Raw genomic sequence first — 22860 nt, forward strand, 5'->3', positions numbered from 1 at the left:
AGGGATACATGCAGACAGAACACTGTATACATAATAAATAAATAAATAAATAAATAAATAAATAAATAAATCTTTTTTAAAAATTTGCGTGCTTAGTAAAAGTATCAGGAGAACACATGTAGAAGGCACGAGGTCCTTGTGCTCACAAGCAGCGCTGGAGAAAGCAAGAACATTAAACAGGAGGCTGTTCTCCTGTTTACACCTGTCTCACCCAGGAAACCTGAGAGTGGGCCTAGTTAATAGCCTGGTGATCTTTGCTATCTGCAAGGCCAGGCCTCATTTGAATCCCCCAAATTATTATCTTGTCCCAGACTCCTGAGCATTGTTTCTCAGTCAATAGAACCCATTCTTATGGAAGAGGTCACAGGTACTTTGCAAAAGATCTCAATGTAATATGATTTCTTGGGCTGGAGAGATGGCTCAGAGGTTAAGAGCACTGAATGCTCTTCCAGAGGTCCTGAGTTCAATTCCCAGCACCCACATGGTGGCTCACAACCATCTGTAATGAGATCTGCACCCTCTTCCGTATACATAATAAATAAATAAATCTTAAAAAAAAACAAAAAAACAAAAAAACCACGATTTCTTTAGCCAGGCGGTGGTGGCGCACGCCTTTAATCCCAGCACTCGGGAGGCAGAGCCAGGTGGATCTCTGTGAGTTCCAGGCCAGCCTGGGCTACCAAGTGAGTTCCAGGAAAGGCGCAAAGCTACACAAGAGAAACCCTGTCTCGAAAACCAAAAAACAAACAAACAAAAAAAGATCTCAATGTAGCCAGGCCTCAAGCTTTATTGTGGTAATTGTCACAAGGAAACTTTTTTCAAAGTTGTAATGTGTTTAAATTTGTCAAAAATAAACTGCTCGGGCTCAGACTCTGGAAGTTTGAACCAACACTGGCTAAGCCATGTTGAACCAGATTTTCTTCTTGCCTCACACGGGTCATTACTCCACCAGCTGTGGTATCTGCAGGGACCCCCAAGTGTTGTTCCCAATTTCTCCATGAACTGTAAAAAGTTTAAAAGCTTATTTGGGTACTAAAAGAGCTTCAGCTAAAAACATATAAAATCTTAACAAAGATAAATTAACCTTAATTTATAAAATCCTAATCTTATGATATTTACTAATATATTGTAAACTGTTAAAAGTCATTAAGACATGAAAGTTAATGATCAGTCACTTTATAAATGATGAATATCCTTAATGTGCTCAAAATTGTGTTTGTAGTCATGCTAAATATAAATGTATTTAATTTACAGAGACAGAATTGGAGAGAGAGAGAGAGAGCAATTTATATCTCCTATTATATAGTTGTCTCAGTTAGGGTTTCTATTGCTGTGAAGAGACACCATGACCGCAGCAACTCATATAAAGGAAAGCATTTCATTGGGTGACTTACAGTTTCATAGGTTTAGTTCATTATCATCATGGTGGGACACAGTGGCATGCAGGCAGACTTGGTGCTAGAGAAGGAACTGAGAATTCTACATCTTTGATCTACAGGCAACAAGAAGTGAACTGAACACTGGGCATGGCTTGAACGTATATGAAACCTCAGAACCCGCCCCCACAGTGACACACTTCCTTCAACAAGGCCACACCTACTCCAGCAAGGCCACACCTCCTAATAGTGCCACTCCCCATGAGCTTATGGAGGCCAATTACATTCACACTACCACAATAGTCTTCTATAAATGTTGTCAAAGTTAAGCCTGAAGTGAGTAACTCAAAACAAGTTTAGAGGTTGAAGAGATGGCTCAGTGACTAAGAGCACTGACTGCTCTTCCAGAGGACCCAGGTTCAATTCCCAGAAACCACATGGCAGCTCACAACTGTCTGTAACTCCATTCCAGGGGTCCAACACCATCACATAACAATGTCAATAAAATCAATTAGTTAAGAAACAAGTTTAGGGGCCGGGCGGTGGTGGCGCACGCCTTTAATCCCAGCACTCGGGAGGCAGAGGCAGGTGGATCTTTGTGAGTTCGAGGCCAGCCTGGTCTAGAGAGCGAGATCCAGGAAAGGCGCAAAGCTACACAGAGAAACCCTGTCTCGAAAAATCAAAAAAAAAAAAAAAAAAAAAAGAAACAAGTTTAGGGGGCTGGAGAGATGGCTCAGTGGTTAAAAGCACTGGCTGCTCTTCCTGAGGTCCTGAGTTCAATTCTCAGCAACCACATGGTGGCTCACAACCATCTGTAGTGAGATCTGGTGCCCTCTTCTGGCCTGCAGACAGAACACTATATACATAATGAATAAATAAATCTTTGTTAAAAAAAAAAAGTTTAAACTTAAAGCTTGTTTGATATAAAATAATATTCAAAATTGGGTCTATTATGGAAATTTGAATGCTTGAGTAAAATGTGTTAAAAACCGCACAGGGTCAGACTCTAGAAGTTCGAACACTGGTTGCTAAGGAATATTGAACCATACTTAATTCTTGCCTCACATAGATCGTTACTCTGCTGTCCATGGCATTTGCAGATACACTTGCGTGAGAGGACAGCCCCAGATTCACACAGTGTCCTTTCTCTTGGATGGGACACAGATCCTATCAGAGTAAACAGCATTATAGAATAAAGATGCTGGGAAATGAGACCTGCCAGGAGTCTGCGTGTGGCTCCTTTCTCCAGCTGTGTAAGCCAGACCAGAAAAACCCCATCTGTCGGAGAGATGAATTCCTCCTCCTGTCTCACATGACAGGGGATGGATTCTTTCACTCAGTAGAGGATCTCCGAGTCCCTACCCGCATCCTAAATGGTCTCAAACAACAGAGAGGCAAATGGCAATTAACCTGCAGAATGTCTCCAGAACTGAGAAATGAGGATGCCACAAGAGGATGCTATGTACCTGTATCTAAGCCCGCCACCTGACTGGCATGAGGCCTGCATGCTAGTTCAGTTGGCCATGCCTTCTACCCTGGCTTTCAATTCTCCTCTCTCTAGTGTACCAACAACTGAAATTGTTTTCTGACCTCCACATCATGCACACCTTGGCAGATGAGTACTTCTCTCTCTCTCTCTCTCTCTCTCTCTCTCTCTCTCTCTCTCTCTCTCTCTCGCTCTCTCTCTTTCTCTCTCTCTCTCTGCCTGTCTCATATAATCAAACACTCACTGTAAATGAAATTTCATTGGCCATTACAATAAAACACAAAAGAAAAGACAGGAACAAGTGAAACCAGTTAACCAGATGGAAATGAGAGGCTGCAGCCAATGGGCAAGCAGTGACTACATGGAGTAAAAAGTCACTTAGTTAAAGATTTGGATTACTTCATTGCCCAGGCTGGCCTGGAATTACAATGTTCAAATGAGTCTTTGGCCATAAGCTCTTGAGTAGCAGGGACTACTGGCAGATTCAGTGCCAGGCCCAGCCCTCAAAATATTTCTAAACTAGGAGTTTCATATGAAATAATAAAGTAATAATCGATTACACCCCAGTCTGCTATGAACAAGGTGGGAGATGGATTTATCACGATTACGTCCTACTTGAAGGCTGGAGCCTCGATTGTTAGTGAACACAGCATGCCCTGACCGGAACTGATGAACAGTGCAAGGCAGGTAGGTGTTCAAGACTGTGCCGATTCCAGACAGCTTCAGTTTGGACTCTTAAATTGCCATGGATAACCATAACTTCATATTCAATATTTAGTTGTTGGGAAGGTATATTCCCAACTAAATTAGATGGTGTGATTTAAGAGGGTCTTTTTTTTTTCTCCACCTATAGCCCAGATTCAACTCTGTAAATATCAATAGAATGGTTTTGTGCATAAGTGCCACAGTACTGGGAATAAGCAAGCCCATAGAAAGATCTTGCAGGATATTCAATTAAATTGAGGTCAATTCTATTAGGCCTCATGCTCAAAGTTTTTTGTTTTTTTTTTTTAAGTTTTAAAGCCCTGGGCAATTTTCTTGCAGATCCTAATGAAGATGATTCTTACAAGAGCAGTGAGGATGAGTTAGATCTATGATTTTAATCAGACTTTCTGAGTTACCCTAAAAGACACCCTGGTTAGGACAGGGTTTAGGTTATTCTGCCAATTGCTCCAATAAGAGATGCAAAAAAGGCAAAAGTAGGCTAAAAGTTATTTTCCTCTTTGTTAGATGTGAGATTTGCAGGGGATGGAAAATAAGAACAAGGAGGCTTCATGGTGCAAGGTGCTGCTGAGTGGCCCAGCCCCTAGCAGGTCAGAGAAACTGGAGAGGAGATGGAGAGTAGGCAAACTCCTAAAGAGATACACAGACACACATGGGGACTTTATCTGAGGACCAAAGCTCAATTCTTCATTTTATTTTTCACTTAGTTGCTTTGTTTTTAGTCTGTTCTTCATCCTGTTCTTTTGCTTTTACTTTTGTTCCCTATGTTCTTCTTCTCCATCCTCCCTGATGTCCTCCTCCATCCTCCCTGATGTCCTCCTCCATCTTCCCTGATGTCCTCCTCCATCTTCCTGATGTCCTCCTCCATCTTCCCTGATGTCCTCCTCCATCCTCCCTGATGTCCTCCTCCTCCATCCTCCCTGATGTCTTCCTCCTCCATCTTCCCTGATGTCCTCCTCCATCTTCCTGATGTCCTCCTCCATCTTCCCTGATGTCCTCCTCCATCTTCCCTGATGTCCTCCTCCATCTTCCCTGATGTCCTCCTCCATCTTCCTGATGTCCTCCTCCATCCTCCCTGATGTCCTCCTCCATCCTCCCTGATGTCCTCCTCCATCTTCCCTGATGTCCTCCTCCATCTTCCTGATGTCCTCCTCCATCTTCCCTGATGTCCTCCTCCTCCATCCTCCCTGATGTCCTCCTCCATCCTCCCTGATGTCCTCCTCCTCCATCCTCCCTGATGTCCTCCTCCTCCATCCTCCCTGATGTCCTCCTCCTCCATCCTCCCTGATGTCCTCCTCCTCCATCCTCCCTGATGTCCTCCTCCTCCATCCTCCCTGATGTCCTCCTCCATCTTCCCTGATGTCCTCCTCCTCCATCCTCCCTGATGTCCTCCTCCATCCTCCCTGATGTCCTCCTCCTCCATCCTCCCTGATGTCCTCCTCCTCCATCCTCCCTGATGTCCTCCTCCTCCATCTTCCCTGATGTCCTCCTCCTCCATCCTCCCTGATGTCCTCCTCCATCCTCCCTGATGTCCTCCTCCTCCATCCTCCCTGATGTCCTCCTCCATCTTCCCTGATGTTCTCCTCCATCCTCCCTGATGTCCTCCTCCATCCTCCCTGATGTCCTCCTCCTCCATCCTCCCTGATGTCCTCCTCCTCCATCCTCCCTGGTGTCCTCCTCCTCCATCCTCCCTGATGTCCTCCTCCTCCATCCTCCCTGATGTCCTCCTCCTCCATCCTCCCTGATGTCCTCCTCCTCCATCCTCCCTGATGTCCTCCTCCTCCATCCTCCCTGATGTCCTCCTCCATCCTCCCTGATGTCCTCCTCCATCCTCCCTGATGTTCTCCTCCATCCTCCCTGATGTCCTCCTCCATCTTCCCTGATGTCCTCCTCCATCCTCCCTGATGTCCTCCTCCTCCATCCTCCCTGATGTCCTCCTCCATCCTCCCTGATGTCCTCCTCCTCCATCCTCCCTGATGTCCTCCTCCTCCATCCTCCCTGATGTCCTCCTCCTCCATCCTCCCTGATGTCCTCCTCCATCCTCCCTGATGTCCTCCTCCTCCATCCTCCCTGATGTCCTCCTCCATCTTCCCTGATGTCCTCCTCCATCCTCCCTGATGTCCTCCTCCATCCTCCCTGATGTCCTCCTCCTCCATCCTCCCTGATGTCCCCTTCCTACACCTTCATTTCTTCTATCTCTAATTTTTTCTTATCCCTTCTATACCACCTAAGACAAAAGCTTCTATTCAAGAAAAGATTACCTCACAACCACAAGTTATATATTTTCCTAATACAAATTCAAATTTTTACAGAAGAAAAAATCACAAAAATATCACAATTTGCACGAGTTTTTCTTTTTATTAATTTTCCCACCATAACGTCTTAGACCCAAAGCAATGATTCTTTTATAATGGATTAACAAAGTTTTTTTTTAATTTATTTATTATGTATACAGTATTCTGCCTGCATGTAAGCCTGCATGTCAGAACACAAGATATAATTTTAGGTGGTTGTGCGCCACCATGTGGTTGTTGGGAATTGAACTCAGGACCTCTGGAAGAGCAGCCAATGCTCCTTAACCTCTGAGCCATGTCTCCAGTCCGATTAACGGTTTTAATCGAGCTAAGTATATTTCAGCCGGTTCTTTTTGTGGTGGTAGGCATATGTTTGAGGCTTCAGTGTAGCAGATTCCTACAAAACTTCATTGCAGTGGTCAGCTAACCATCTATTTTTCTTTCCACACAATATGGTCATTTAATTTCCTTTCACAGCTTTGTTTTTTCAAGGTGCATACCGTGGCCTGTGATTAATTGTGTAAGCTACATGACCAAGGAACTCAGGCCTAACCTTGGGTGTAGGACATAATTGTTTTCTTTAATCTTGGCCTGTTTTTCCCCAGGCAGAATCCATGGGTCTAGGATGCATGAAACTTCCTTGTTCTTATTTTCCATCCTCTGCAAATCTCACATCTAACGAAGAGGAAGGTAACTTTTAACCTATTTTTGCCTTTTTTTGCATCTGTTATTGGAACAATTGGCAGAATAACCTTAACCTTGTCCTAACCACCTGTATCTTTTAGGCTAACTAGGGAAAGTCCAGTTAAATCGTAGATCTAACTCATCCTCACTGCTCTTAAAGAATCATCTTCACTCTGATCTGCAAAGTCAATTGCCCAGTGAGGAGTGTGTTTCCCAGGAAACAATCACACTGTCCTAGATACAGTGGGATCCCTTCACACAGTCATCCCACCGTGCCAACTACAGAGGCACACTGGCAGCAGCAAGCAGGAGGAAGGACAGCAGAAGCAAGGGACGTTCTGGAGACAATCCTCCCCCAGCCCGGGGGAGGGGAGGGAGGGGCACTTTGCCTCTCCGGGGTTTAGCTTTGCTATTCAGTGATTGAACTCCATAAGCTCCATTGCTGACTACAGCTGCTCTGACATGGCCACCGACAATCTGGTGCCCCTAGTTCAGGGCTCCTGGAACATGGAGAGGGAGGGTGACGTGCCCAGCCATATCTACTGCTGTCCCCGCTCAGCTGCTGTGCTATCAGGGGGCAAGGGACCCAGTGAGGGGCCATGACACCAACACAGGAGAGATGTAGAGAGGAAGATACCCACAGGCAAAAATGGGCATATGCAGGAGGGGAATGAGCAGGATAAGGGGAGGGGTGACAGTAGGGGACCTGGAATCTGCTAGGGACCCATGGGAGACAGTCTCTGAAGGGCACACATGAAGGAAATGAGGCAGAGAATCATGTGTCCTGTTTACAGGCTGGGCTTGTGAAAGGCGTTCTTACAGCGACTCCCCTCAGTCCCCAGCCCCCAGGACTAGTCCTCAGACCAGCCTGCCTGGAAAAGGAAAATCTTGGTTTCGGGAAGCTAGGCATGGCTGGCATGGGGGGGCTAGACCACCTGGGCAGCATATCTGGTCCTGCATAGAGAATGGGTACCATGACTGGGAGGAAGACACTCCAGAACCCACAGACACCACAGACCCTGCAGCAGGCTAAGGTGGGAGAGAGGGGGAGATAGCTGGTGGGTATTCGTTTTCTTTTCCACCAAGGGATGAAAAGGAAACCAGGAAAAAAAAAAAATATAGGCTAGCCAGAAACCCAGTCTCTTTCTGCCCTCTGGTGGCCATAAGGCAGAAAGACAAGGCCAGGCAAGGGCAAAAAGGCAGCAATGATTAGCAGCACCATTGTGCCATGTTTGGCCACCAACTGACTCTACCCCATGGCAGCCTAAAGCAGCCACCCATCTGCTCCAAAGCCCTCGATCCCTGCCTCTACCACTTTTCCCTGTCTAGGGATGCTTCCCCTTCCCAGGTGAGCCTGAGTCATTTACCAGGCTGCAGATTGTGCAGAACCCATGGTCACAAGGGTTGCCCTCAGGCTTCAGACTCCCCACTCTCCAGGCCGCCCCAGTCCGCCTAACCTTTCCAAGTGAATGGGGGAGTGCCTTGGGCTTGGGAGTCGGGGTGACAGGGGCAAAGGGGTCCTGAAGAAGATGTCGAAAAGACCCTCATTCTAACCCCAGGTTACAGAAGTAGAAACTGAGGCCCAATAAGAATAACAAGGTAGAGGCCGGGCGGTGGTGGTGCACACCTTTAATCCCAGCACTCAGGAGGCAGAGACAGGCGGATCTCTGTGAGTTCGAGGCCAGCCTGGTCTATAGAGCGAGATCCAGGAAAGGCACAAAGCTACACAGAGAAACCCTGTCTCGAAAAACCAAAAAGAATAACAAGGTAGGTGGAGGACACACTGGAGTAGCCAGTCCAAGACAGAAGCCGGGCATTCTGACTCCATGCACCCCTCTTGCCCTCTTTCCCTTTTCCTTTCCTTCTTCCTTCCTCTCCTGTGACCCACTGTCATCCCGCTCCTAAATTCCATTAACTGGGGCCTAGAAGGAAGGATGCCCAGGCTTTCACTTTGGATCCGTGTAGCACAAATCTTAAAGAGTCTTATTAATAAAAACAAACCTGTGGGCAGTTATTGGGGTGAATGCTGGAAGGTCAGAGAAGCAGAACAAGCCACAGCTACTTCACCTCGATGGATCCTTAGCTGGTCCTGTTTCCTCAGACTGGAGGCCTCTGAGTCCTCATCCAGAATGGCTCTCAGCTGAACTGCTGCTAGAAGCCTGAAAGCTTAACAAGCCAAATGCTTAACCAGGCCAAATGCTTCTAGTTTCTGGTCCTCACACCTTATATTTCTGCTTTCTGCCTCACTCCCTGGGATTAAAGGCTCGCTTTCTGGGATTAAAGGTGTGAGTCACCATGCCTGGCTGTATCCTTGAACACATGGATCTCTGCCTCTGGAATGCTAGGATTAAAGGTGTGAGTGCCACCATTTTCTAGCCTTTGTATCTAGTGGCTGTTCTGTCTCTGACCCCAGATTAAGTTTATTAGGGTGCACAATATTTTGGGGAACACAATACCACCACAGACCCAGCTTTGACTTCAGCATCTCAGCCTAAGCCTCAGCTCGGGTGTGCAGTGTTGCTCTTAACCACAGAACCTGTTGCAAGGGGAACAAGCTGAGAGTCTTATGGGAGTTAAAGCTGGGTGTCCTGCTTTCCTGCGTCTTCACTGTATTCCTGCCTGCTCTTGGGGACACACATCTTGCACTTGACTAAGGCCACTGTCTTGTCCAGCAAATATCCCCATGACTCAGACCCTAATGAAAGCGGCCGTCTTTGCCATAAAAGAGTCTTCCATCGGCTAGAAAGCTAGATTCTCCGTTAACGGGGGTGAGAAAGGTTGTCATGGGCAAACTCATGGAGAAAGCTCAAGGGCTGAACTTTGAACACGTAAAGTCTGGGATACCTGTCATCTGTATACTGCAGATGTTGACTAAGAAGTTGAGTGTGGTGTTCTGGAGAGAAGGTATCCTGGGAGCTAGTGGGGAGCCATAGCAAATTGCAGACGGAAGCCTGGAGAGCACATGCTGCCTAAGTCGCCGCAGTCAAGCACAGAGCCTCACTGCTGGACAGAGGAACCAATAAAAGCTGATGTCGGTGAGACACCCGAAGCTCCGCAGGATACACTCATCCCAACAGCTGTTTGTGGCAGCTCTGGGGCCATGAGTGTGGGTGCACCACAGTGAACGAACCCCTGGAGGACGGCCCTGAAAGATGTGGAGTGGCCCACAGAAACAGCTGAGAGTGTGTCTGGTGGTAATAGATGCTGTGAAGAAACTGAGTCGTAGAGGAAGATGCTGAAGACGAGGCATCATTCAGAGTACTGAAACACAACCCCCAGCCACGTGACTGGACCACACAGTGTACGGGGAGGGGAGTGCGGGAAGATGGAGGTAATCCAGGTCCCCACGAGCCATGCTCTGGGGACAGCCAGGCCAGTGTGGCCAGAGCGGGGAGGAGGGCGGGGGGGGGGGGGGGGGGGCGTGAAAGCTGGAGTTAGTCTCAGGCTACAGCAGCCCCGGGTTGGGATTGCTGGAAGGAAGTCAAGTTTTAGAACGCAAGGCTGAAGGTAGCTAGGTCAGAAGCTCCCGTATGCACAGCCATGCTGGAGGGGAAGGTGAGCAGACACCCGGGCAGCAGGTCCGAATGGCACAAAATGGACTCAGAACTGAGAAATAGGGGCTCTAATCTGCCACAGCTTTCCAGATGGGGGCCTCTGGGATAGCGGCTTCCCTGCCCTGTTCCTTGCCTTGTCACCGCCCCTGAGCTGGGAAGGGAGACCAGGAAATGGATGTTTACATTTTATCTTCCAGCACAGGCCTGAGAGCCCAGAGACCTCCACCATTACCCAATCACCATCAAGACATTCCCAAACACGCAGAGAAGTAAGCTGTGGCCATTTTCTCTTCTGTTTACTAAACTTAGAACCTTCTAGAAAATGCCTACAACTAAAAGAAAAAGCAAGCACATAGCCGAGAAAGTTCCAAGGCCAAAACTGAGGCAAATTTATAAAAGCCATATTTTGAAAGGACAATGTAATATCACTTTAAAAAATACATTAAAAACAGAACAGTCACCTCCAAATTCCCCGCTGCTTCTGCTCCTCCGGCAATTATTTTCAGCTGGACACAGGGTGTCCAGCCTGAATTTCCAAGAACCCACTCTCCCTCAGAGATAAGCTATGATCATGAACACGCCTTGTCAGAAAACGATGTTTTCAATGTAGAAATGTGAAAGCCAGAGGATGAGAGAAGAAACTCAACTGTTGACTAGCACTCTCTTAGAGGAGGAACGCTTAAGATCAGGTCCCATTTTCATGTCTCTAAAGGATTGCTGGGGCCTGGAGAGGTGGCTCAGAGGTTAAGAGCACTGACTGCTCTTCCAGAGGTCCTGAGTTCAATTCCCAGCAACCACATGGTGGCTCACTGCTGCAGGCCACAGGAATATCATAAGAACTCAGCTGGTTATGGCAAAGTCACTGCCTGGAGGAATCAGGGAATTCCTCCAGAGGAAGCCAAATCCCAAGGAGTTTTTGGTGTTACTTGGCTTGTTATATATCAGCTGTATTCTGTTATGAAAATCATGTGTGCCTTCATAGTTTTCCCAATTGATTTTTCCCTAAGAAGGGCTAACAATGTGGACTGATCACTCTCTAGACATACACATTCCAGGCATTTGGAGAACAGCCTCAGGAAAGGCTTTCTCTGGAATCAGATATCTCCCCTAGCCACTTTCAAGGACTAAAGGAGACATCCCCCAGGTGGTCACCCAATTTCCGAGGATTAACAGTGATAACAACCCACAGGCGAGTCTCCTGACTTAAGGTAAATTCCACAAGGGGACACTGCCTAGGTCAGGTAGACATTAAGTAATAGCTTTACACAATTTAGCTCACACCCCTCCTTTCTTACAGCCTTACTAACTTTATAGACCTCTAACTACTTACCTAACCACTTCTAGGAATATTTAGATAACCTTCTGTGCTAACAGCTATGCTCAGCCAGAACTCCCAGTTCAAGCCTCCCTGTAATTATCATTATTGGTAGCATCCGGCCAGGTCCATCACCGGATGGAGGAAAGTACCTTATCAGAGATACCTCTGTACTCTCTAAGAACAGACTTAAGCATCCAGGCTACCTGTTTGAGAAGGCCTGGTGGATGTGCTAATTAAACTTAACTTCCTCCTTTCCCAAATCTTACCTCCAGTTCCAGATCTCCCTTTAACTAATACCAGGGGCATCTAGCTGTACACAGGTTGCCTAGAGACTGAGCACACTTTCCCCCACCCTGCAGAAAAACGGCAGACAGCTTGGACAGATAGGAGCCACAGGAAAAAAGAAGACAGTTTTATTTTCTCCCATTGACCTAGCAACTTATAGATTTTTAACATCCTTTACCAAACACATTTAAGATTATAGTTGTGCACGTAAGATCCCTCTTCTTAGATATTACCCATATTTAGCCTTTAGTTAATTCATTAGTCACTTCCCCTTTGGGTCACAAATGGTAATTAACAACTAGTGCCCCTCTTTGTAATTCTTATCAACCCTCCATTTGATCCTGATAGCGGACAATCACTGCCTGAGGAAGTTCAGGCTGAGTGTCCTGGGTGGAGGGGAGGATTGTGATTTTGGGGAGATATATAACTGTAAAGCAGAGGACAGGAAGAGTAGAAGAGAATGGAAGAACTAGATGGGTAAGAACTTGAGAGGAACAAACTGAGATGGGAGAGAAGTAGATTGAAGGGCTACAGCAGAGTACTAGAGGAACGAGATGGAAGATGAGGAAGAGCCAGATGAGAGAGAAGGAGACGGGAGAGGAGATGATATGGGAAGGAACAAGATGGATGAGAACCTAGAAGGGGCAGAACTATATGAAGGAATTAAGATAGAACATAGAGGGGACAGTAGATAAATATAGAGAGAAATCAGGCAAGAAAGGAGCTAGACATGAGAACAGAACTGAAGCTGTGTATAAAGAATGTTATGCCAGAGGAATTAAAGCAAGTGGACTATAGAACTCGGTGTGCTGAGATTATATTTCCTGATAATAGTCCTCGCCATTAGTAGTTCTCTCTCCTGAGCCCCTGGGATGTATAATATTGAGGCTGGTTTCGCCAATATTATACAAGAGCTCACAACCATCTGTAATGAGATATGACGCTCTCTTCTGACCTGTAGTCATATATGCTGTATACATAATAAATAAAAAATAAATCTTTAAAAAAAAAATTGCTAGAGCCAAGGCAGTGGTGGCGCACCCCTTTAATCTTAGCACTTGGGAGGCAGAGGCAGGAGGATCTCTGTGAGTTCAAGGCCAGCCTGGTTTACAGGTTGAGTTCCAGGACAGCCAGGGCTACACAGAGAAACCCCTGTCTCAAAAACAACAACAACAACAACAAAGATGGCTGAGGAGTCATCCTAAGGTGTTGGGCCACACAAGGTGCTGAGTTCGGTATGTGGTGTCCCTGTCGTGGGTTGTGTATCGGTGTGTGGTATGTGTTGGAGTGGTGGGGGTGTTTGTGGTGTACGCAGTGTGTAGAGTGTATGGTGTGGGTCTGTGGTGTATGGCATGGAGACGTTTGTGCATCTGTAGACACACAGCAGCACAGGCTTCTCCAGGAGCTTCTTAGCCCGGGTTCTGAGCGTTCCCACTCACAGACAAGTCTCATGTGGCGGTCAGCTGTAAAGGACACAGGCCTGGCTGCAGGCAGAGCTGGAGCAGAAGCAACAGGAGGCTGAGAGGAAGGTCACTGAGTACGAGGAGGAGCTGGTAGGGCAGGGGCACCTGGCGCAGCCATGAAGAGGTGTGTGTTGGAAATTATTCCACTGGCATGGGGGTGGAGACCTAGACTGAAAGAAGGGGGTGGCCTTTAGTAAATCGCCGCTGGATGCCCTCGAGTGCTGCCCGCTGGAGCCTGCTCCCGTTCTGGGCGACGGGGTCCCCTCTGACTCTCACTCTCTGTGTTTGCTTTTACTACTTCTCTGCTGTGCCCGATCCAGTCTCTTATCAGCACACCGAACTTGGACCCTGTAGCACAGGTTGGCCATGAGAGCCTCCAGTAACAGGAAGAAACTGAAATGGAGCCAGTCAGCAGATCTGTCTGCCCCCCCCCCCCCCATCAGTGAGTAGTACAAATAACAGCACCTTAGCATAACTAAGGGAGTGCATGCAGGACTTTGGGTAAGTGTGACCAGACCTGATAGTCTTCAGATACGCAGTATTATTGTCATGTCTGCTTAGGAATTGTAATCAGTGTGGTTACTATGAGGAAAGGCCATTAACTAGAGACCAGTTGGACCCCTGTGAGAGAATCTTCACACACGTGAAGGTCCAGGAATCCCAAACTGCCAGTACAGAACTGCAGCCCCACACCCTGGAACCAGACCCTTGGACCAGGGCTGCCAGTGCTTGCATGATCTGATTTTCCCAGGCAAACCCTGACCCTAGCAACACTGGTAAAATACCTGCCACACCCTCCTCCAAAGCTAAACACCCTGGACAGCTCCCAGAGCCCCGCATATCGCAGCCTTGTGTTCGATTACTAAAAGGCAGCTGTAGAGATGAAAGGTGGAGAGAAAGAGAGGATTGGTCCTATACCAGGCCCCAGACCTTAGTGGTCCTCCAGGCCTTAGCACAGCTGACTCCATGATGGAAGTGCCATTCAGGCTGTAAAATTTAGCACACAGACACCAGCAGCCAGCCAAAATGAAAACAAAGGCCTAATCCATCACAGCCCATCGTTCTGGGAAAGTCTCTAAATGTGCTAACCTTGCTTTGTGGCTTCTGTAGCTCTGCTTCTGTAACTGTTCTTGTTAACTGAAGTATGTCAACCCAGGACATGGGTTTTGTGCTTAAAGCTCACCTGAGAGAGGCTTGGGGCTACACTGGGAACCTGAACACCCTGTGTAGTCACCATCCAGCTAAAAAAGACTTTCTATTGCTTAAACTCATGTCTGAGCAGTCTTCTCTGGTGGATACCCCACAGCAGTCTGACCTTAGGTGGGACCATGTTTATTCATGGCAAAGAAGCATTTTGTCACCTGTGTGTGCAGATGGCCAAAATGCCTATAGGGAAAGATAGGATATGGAACCTTCTAGAGGTATAAATGCAAAATGAATGACTTTCGTAGTCCACAAGGGAAGCTGGGAAGTGTAGTCTCCAGCAGGAAACTATCATTCTTCTTCTTCTTTTTTTTTTTTTTTTTCCGAGACAGGGTTTCTCTGTGTAGCTTTGTGCCTTTCCTGGATCTCGCACTGTAGACCAGGCTGGCCTCGAACTCACAGAGATCCGCCTGGCTCTGCCTCCCAAGTGCTGGGATTAAAGGCGTGCGCCACCACCGCTCGGCTAGAAACTAGCATTCTTAACTCTGAGAGGATATCAAAATGCAGGGCAGGGGCATTATAGCTGTTTTCTTCAAAGGAAGGTCATTGTCGGAGTGGGTAGTTCTGGGTCCATTGAAGAGGCGAGACACAGCAGGGAGAGTCTTAACTTGATCGGCTGCAAGGGATCAGGTGACTGCCATCCTTATTCCTGAAGAAGAACTGGAAAATAATCACTAGAGGGCTGTGAGCAGACGATTTGGTTACAGAGTAAAAACTGGGAGAGTCCTCGGGAAGGCTGAGGGATGGGGGCAGCAGAGGTGGAGAGACGGAGTGAGCCGGTGAGCGGAAGTGGGCCTGGAGTTGTTACCAGGACTGCGGCACCAAGAGGAGCTGGCAGAGTAGCAGGGTGCGTCAGAGCATCACAGGAGGGGACAGGGGCAAACAGGGCTAATGTGAAGAACTGTATCTGGCCTGGGGTGAAAGGGATGAGGGCCCTTTTCAGCCAGTTTCTCCAAAGCATCTAAAAGGTCTTTTTGCAGATGTATCAGGAGCAAGCTGTGATAGGGTGAGAGCTATTGGGAGACCTTGTGTGGAACATTTTGTAGGGTGCGGTTAAGTAAGTAAAACATTTAAAAGGTGGTGAAAATGTAAGTATGAGGATAAGGAGGGAAGAGTGGTCAGGGGAAGAGCCAAAGTGCAGGGATCCAGAAGGAATTTTTGTCTGGTCCCTGTGTCTTTAGGTCTCATTTCAAACCAGTTAGGATTTGTTGCCATGGAAGCAGCATCATTCTCAGAGGAGGGCACAGATCCCACCCTTAGCAGCAGTCAGAGCTAGCCCTTTTTGGTCCTGCAGCAGTTGAGGAGTCGAGCTGGTCCTGAAGGATGTTAAGCTGATCAGGGCTGGGTCCATCCAAAGGGCCATGATAAAACTCAACAGTTTGCAAAGAGCTAGAACGCAAGTCAGGAGGTAAGAACTCTACAATTTGGGGGGAACATTAAGAGACAAAGTTGCATGAGGACAATCAAGACAAGTTGCACTGGACCATGTCCCAGAGCTCTGCAGAAGGAGAAGGTAACTGTAATTAGTGTTTGCTTACACCAGACTCCTGCATCAGCAACAAGCACCTGGAAGCTGTGTAACAGAAGTCAGTTAAAGTCAGCATCCAAGGAATGAATCTGAACAGAGTCTAAAGTGTCTAAAAGATGTTCTTTGCTTTTACATATGATTAACTTGGTATATTTGTTTCAAATATTAACAATAATGAACAAAACCAGTATTTCGAGTAAAACACAATTTTTGGTTAGAAACAATTTGATAAACTAATTTTTTAAATTAGGACTGTTACCTTAAATGACCATATCTAGTATTTAAAAACATAACAATCATATTTTTCTTAAAATCAAATTGTTATACCTATATTCCAAGAGACAGTTTAATTCTAAATTGTATTTTCTGAAAAAGAAATTATTTTTAATTTTCAATTTAAAAATACTCTCAGAGATAGTGACTACCTTGCTTTTTCCTCAATGTCTCTAGAACATCCTCCTCAATGGGTACTGCTGTAGGCTAATACTCTTATACACTGTAAAGGTTTGTCACTGGAATTGGTTTAATAAAATGCTGATTGGCCAGTAGCCAGGCAGGAAGTATAGGCAGGGCAACCAGACTAGGAGAATTTTGAGAAGAGGAAGGGCAGAGTCAGGAGTTGCCAGCCAGATGCAGAGGAAGCAAGATGAGAATGTCAGACTGAGAAAAGGTACCAAGTTACATGACTAAATATAGATAAAAATTATAGGTTAATTTAAGTGTAAGAGCTAGTCAGTAATAAGCCTGAGCTACCAGTCAAGCATTTATAAATAATATTAAGCCTCTGAGTCAACTATTTGGGAAGTGGCTGCTGGGTATTTGGGAACAGAAAGGCAAGAGAGAAACTTCCGCCTATAGTGTGCTTCTCTAGAACACTCTCCTCAATGGGTACTTCTCTAGAACACACTCCTCAATGGGTACTTCTCTAGAACACTCTCCTCAATGGGCATGTCTCTAGAACACTCTCCTCAATGGGTACTTCTCTAGAACACTCTCCTCAATGGGCATGTCTCTAGAACACTCTCCTCAATGGGTACTTCTCTAGAACACTCTCCTCAATGGGTACTTCTCTAGAACACACTCCTCAATGAGCATGTCTCTAGAACATTCTCCTTAATGAGTACATCTCTAGAACACTCTCCTCAATGGATACTTCTCTAGAACACTCTCCTCAATAAGTACTTCTCTAGAACACACTCCTCAATAAGTACTTCTCAGAACACACTCCTCAATAAGTACTTCTCTAGAACACACTCCTCAATGGATACTTCTCTAAAACACACTCCTCAATGGGCATGTCTCTAGAACATTCTCCTCAATGAGTACATCTCCAGAACACTCTCCTCAATGGGTACTTCTTTAGAACACACTCCTCAATGGGTACTTCTCTAGAACACTCTCCTCAATGGGTACTTCTCTAGAACACTCTCCTCAATGGGTACTTCTCTAGAACATACTCCTCAATGAGCATGTCTCTAGAACATTCTCCTTAATGAGTACATCTCTAGAACACTCTCCTCAATGGATACTTCTCTAGAACACACTCCTCAATGGGTACTTCTCTAGAACACTCTCCTCAGTGCGTTCTTCTCTAGAACACTTTAAAACATCCAAAGTTACAACCTGAGTCAGTGACCCATATCAGTAAATGATTCACTTTACAAAGATTACCCTGAAAAAACAGAATGTTTCTCTAAAAATTAACCCTATTAAAAGAACCTTTTGCCAAGCAGTGATGGCACATGCCTTTAATCCCAGCACTCAGGAGGCAGAGGAAGGTAGATCTCTGTGAGTTCGAGGCCAGCCTGGTCACAAGATAACCAAATTAAATGAGCTTTTGGCTTTTGGAATTTCTTAGGAAATATCCACCAGCTCACTGCTAAAGCTCATATGTGCAGCAAGATCCTAATTAGTCTTATCAATAAAAACCAGAAGTCAGATATTGGGGTGAAAGCTGGAAGATCAGTCAGTCACTTCCTACATCTCAGAATCCTCTGGCTAAAAGGGCTGAGATCCTGCCTCTGTGCCCCACCCTATCACTTCCTGTCTCTGCCCTGGCTTATGACTTCCTGTCTCCTATCTGTACAGACCTCCAGACCTCTATGGTTAATTAGTGGCTAGCTCCACCCTCTGACTCCCCAGGCAAGCTTTATTTGTCAGAACACAAACAAAATATCACACAACACTTCTATGCCTTCTAGACTTTCAGATGAGCGTACAGACGCTGGTCCTGGAGCTCCCTATCTGGGTAGAGACCAGATTGTATTGTCAAGGCAAGATGAGTGAGCCCAAGTTAGAAAAAGTCTCCTTTGCTTCCAGTTTCCCAGAGACAATCAGACCCAGTGGGGAGTCAAGTCAAGCAAGAACTCCTTTACTGTTAGGCAGTAAGCCTGTTTTATATCAGAAAACCTCAGAACTCTAGGAGGGGTTGGAAGGAACCAACCAATCATTTTAAAGGTCACGCTATGCTCATTTCTTTGTTTAGAGCTGTTTATGCACTGACATCATCTCCTAATCTTTGTATCTAATCTCAGTGTAAACAACTCGGGCTAACCTCCTCTTAGCACCATTTGTATCTTATCTCCCGGTAAACAACTTGGGCTTCCTCTGTCTAACTTCCTTCCCACCATCTTGGCAGCCGGTGTATGGCCCACGATTGAAGTCATCTCCTCTTGAAGAATCTGAGAGTTTGGAATACCACTTAATAGAATCATTTGTGGAATCCACAGATATAAAACCAACTGTCAAAGATACTGTTTGTATATTCTGAATAACTTTCCAAAGGTTGTGGTGTTGATGACAGAGTATCTGGCATCCTCCTTTCATGGGGGCTATGGAGGTTGGGGTTTAAACTCTGAAATTAGCTTTTGCTAAGAGAAAAACCTGATAAATGCATGGCCAGTTGAACAAGCATGCATGTCCCACAGCAGTCGGGTGGTAGGCTTGTATAAAGGCTCCCCTGGTCACAGCATCCTCATATGCCAATTTGAGAGACATTAAGAACAAAGTGATTATTTGCCTCTCTGTTGTTTGAGAGATTTAGGATGTGGGCGTGGATTCTGAGATCCTCTACTGGCAAAAGAAACCATCCCCCTGTCATGTGAGACATGAAGTGTAAATCATCTTTAGATGAGGAAGGTTTTTCCTGGTTTGGCCAAAATGGCAAGAGCTTTTTAGATCTACACAGCCAAAGCTGAGAGGCTATATAGTTGGAGGCAGAAGCAACAGACTTCTGGCAGGTCTTATTTCCTATGTATCCTTGTCCTGTAATTCGGATAGCTCAGAACCTACTCTGGTGGGATAGTGTGAAGGTCTAGACTTGATTTTACAGGCTCCATCTTAGGAAAAGGGCCGCTATCTCAGACCACCTGCTGTACTCAGTTCCAGGAAGGACCTCAGGAATGTGCCATGACGACTCAAACAGACACAGCAGTATCCTCCTGCAGACATCCTGTCTGTGGTTTATGGCCCTTGAAGATATCAGATAATCCTGCCGAGCAGTCCAGATAATCCTGTTCAGCGGGTTGTGGTTCCCCGCCAAAAGTCTAACCCAATGGTTTCAAATGTGGTTTCTCGCCCAAAGTCTAGATCAGTAGTTTCAAAAAATCACCTTGCCCCATATCCCTTCTATCCAATCCCAAATTGCCAATTCCTGGCTTGTGGCTTTTTCCTATAAAAACCCTACACCTGGGCTCATGGCCACCACATTTCCGTCCATCTGCCCTGCAGTGGCCCAGGTTGAACCTGAGTAAAAGGACCCTTATGTGCTTGCATTGGAAACCGGCTCCTTGGTGGTGCCTGGGGGTTTCGAGAAATGGGTACAACAATAGTACTCCATCCTACAGAACTACTTGAGCCTAGGGACTCCCTGCCATGCAAGTTTATTGCAAATTTAATCCATTTAACTCAAGCATTTAATTTTTTAAAACCAATTTGTATATATTTGATTCTGAATATTACTTAACATTAAACTTTAAGTTTACTTTAAACTTGCTTTTCTTTACTTGCTTTAGGCTTAATTTTGACAACACACGTGGAATACTATATGATGGGAAATAAAAATTGGCTTCTCCCTCCAATCTTGTCTCTGTAAATGAATTACATTTGTACTTAGCATGACTACATAGCTCTGATCACATTTCATAGTTCCATCATTTATAAGGTGACTGACCATTAACTTGCATGTCTTAATTATCTTTATCAGTTTACAACAAGTTGGTACCTTTTTTGTTTGTTTATTTTTGTTTTTTAAAACAAGGTTTCTCTGTGTAGCCCCGGCTGTCCTGGAACTCATTCTGTATACGGAGGTGTCCTCAAACTCAGACATCCACCTGCCTCTGCCTCCCAAGTGCCGGGATTAAAGGCTGTGCCACCACTGCCTAGCTCAAGTTGGTACCTTTTATAAAACTGGGATTTTACAATTTCATTCCATTAAGTTTGAGCCTTAAAAATTATAATTCTTGAATTAAAGTTCCTTTAGTATCAAATAAAAACTTTAAACCATGAATATAGTCCAGAGAGAGATGGGGAACCTTATTTTCCTGATCCTTTTATAGTGTACCTTTATAAAACATCAGGGTTTTTTAAATGACTTATTTCATCAAATAGCTAAAGCTTAACAAAATTAACCAAGGCCTAAGTGATTAGACATACCTCCTTGAGTCAGGTTTTGTTAGCTAGAATAGACCAATATAACTTCAGGAATTTAAAGGACTTAGTCATCAAACATATATTACATTGACCTTGTGCATGGTTTTGTCCTCATCTGCTATTTTTCATTTTTAGAACAAAACTCATCATACACACACACAAAAAATCCATCCTAACTCAAAATATCTTGGAGACTTGCTATTGCCTCCTTAATACAAGAAAAATAAAACAAAACAAGCCATCTTGAAGACCTGATGTGGCCTCCTTAGTCTAATAAAAGGGAAATACAGTGATTAGCAGAGGGTTCAATGGGTCTAGTCATTTTATGAGTACTACTTTGATTTATACCACATGGTCACCTTAACCAAGATGGTGATGGTCACATGGCATGCCCTTTTTTAACCTTAGTAAAGATGGTAGCTGTGTCATGTGGCCGCCAAGATGGCAGCAAGTCGCCTGGTTGCTTTTTACTCCAAAATGAGACTAGGTCATTAACCAATATTATATAGTAAAGATCAGGTGGCATGAAGAGACTATTCCTCTCTACAGCTGCCCTTAAATAATCTAACGCCGTGCATAATGCATAAAGAATGGAAAAATAATTTCGCCCAGAAGTCTTGAATGAGGCACTGATAGGGTGTTAGGCACTTTAGAGCTGTTTTGAAAGTGATCATCTCTTGCCTATTTTGAGCTATTTCTGAGTGGCTTTCTTTCTTTCTCTCTCTCTCTTTCTTTCTTTCTTTCTTTCTTTCTTTCTTTCTTTCTTTCTTTCTTTCTTTCTTTCTTTTAGGTTTTTCGAGACAGGGTTTCTCTGTGTAACTGAGTGGCTTTCTTATAGTCATATCCATCATTTACATGTCAGGAGCGTTTGTCTCACATATGAAGGAAAATCAACAAGCTTTTGAGTATCATGTGGAGGAATCTTTTAAGAAATATCTAGAACAGCTGGGAGATCCCAAGGAGAATGCTGGCCAGTTGAAACTAAGAGTCCTTTCTCCAATTTATAATGGAGATTTCATTTTTTTTTTAAGATTTATTTATTATGTATACATTGTTCTGTCTGTACATATCCCCACAGGCCAGAAGAGGGCACCAGATCTCATTACAGATGGTTGTGAGCCACTATGTGGTTGCTGGAAATTGAACTCAGGACCTTTGGAAGAGCAAGCAGTGCTCTTAACCTCTGAGCCATCTCTCCAGCCGGAGATTTCATTCTTTATTGCTATCCTGGAAAGCCACCAACTTATATCACAGATAATGGCTATGAAGACAAGATCCTTCTCTGATATTCAATTAATGGCCATTAGGATTCTATGTACTCAGAACAATTTCAATCAACTGCAGAAATTTGTCAAGCTACATTATGTAAAATTCTCTATAAAGATGTACTTGTAATGGCTGAAGAAACATTGAAAACTGCAGTTGATTTATTTCAAAAATGGTTCCAGAAGAAACAGAAACAATACTTTGTCTGGAAATGTAGAAGCCAGTATTGATCAGAAGAGCTCAAGCCAGATAGTGATAGCATTTTCAGATATTATCCAGCTGAGACTCACACAGAGACTGGGAATGCACGGGGGCTGCCTTCACCCCACACTCTGATTCAGGAGTTTGATGGTAGAATCAAAACCGGATCTCTGCTAACGTGCCAAGTGGCGCTAATGCAGTTGGTCCAGGAGGCTAACTTGGAGAACCCGTGGTCCAGAGCTGCTGTGTCGGCCAGCCTTGGCTCTGCCACACCCCTGGTACCTCACCCCTGTCCACAGCAAGCGAGTGTCTGTCCCTGCTTCAGCACACTTCATACACATCAGGCAGCACCCCAGTGTGGCTCACCGCCATCTGACAGTGAGTTCTAGAACCCTGTTCTAAGAATCGCCTCTCTAGAGCCAACTTCTATGTTGTCTGGTTTGGATTCCCCCACCCCCGCCCCTCCCCACCCCACCCCCACCTCACCCCCCAACCCCCGAGGAGCCTGAGCTAAAGCCTGTGGGTTCTAGCAGCTTGCTCTCCTTTCCACCCCAGGTGAGGTGTCGATGGTACTAGAGATTGAACCAAGGGCCTCCAACATGATAATACTCCACTGGTGAGCTACAACCATGACCCTTTTTCAGGTCTGGAAAAAAAGGGTTGCACTAAGTTACCCAGGCAGGGTTCAAACTTGAGATCCTTCTGTCTGCACCACCTTCCTAGGCTCCAGACTCTTTCTGAGGGATAACATCAGAGGAATGAAGACAGGGCCAGAGGCAACAAGAAAGGAAAGACAATGCAAGCTGTGCTGGAGCCGGTCCTGTCCCGT

Source organism: Peromyscus maniculatus, chromosome 7, assembly GCF_049852395.1.
Source record: "Peromyscus maniculatus bairdii isolate BWxNUB_F1_BW_parent chromosome 7, HU_Pman_BW_mat_3.1, whole genome shotgun sequence".
NCBI lineage: Eukaryota > Metazoa > Chordata > Mammalia > Rodentia > Cricetidae > Peromyscus > Peromyscus maniculatus.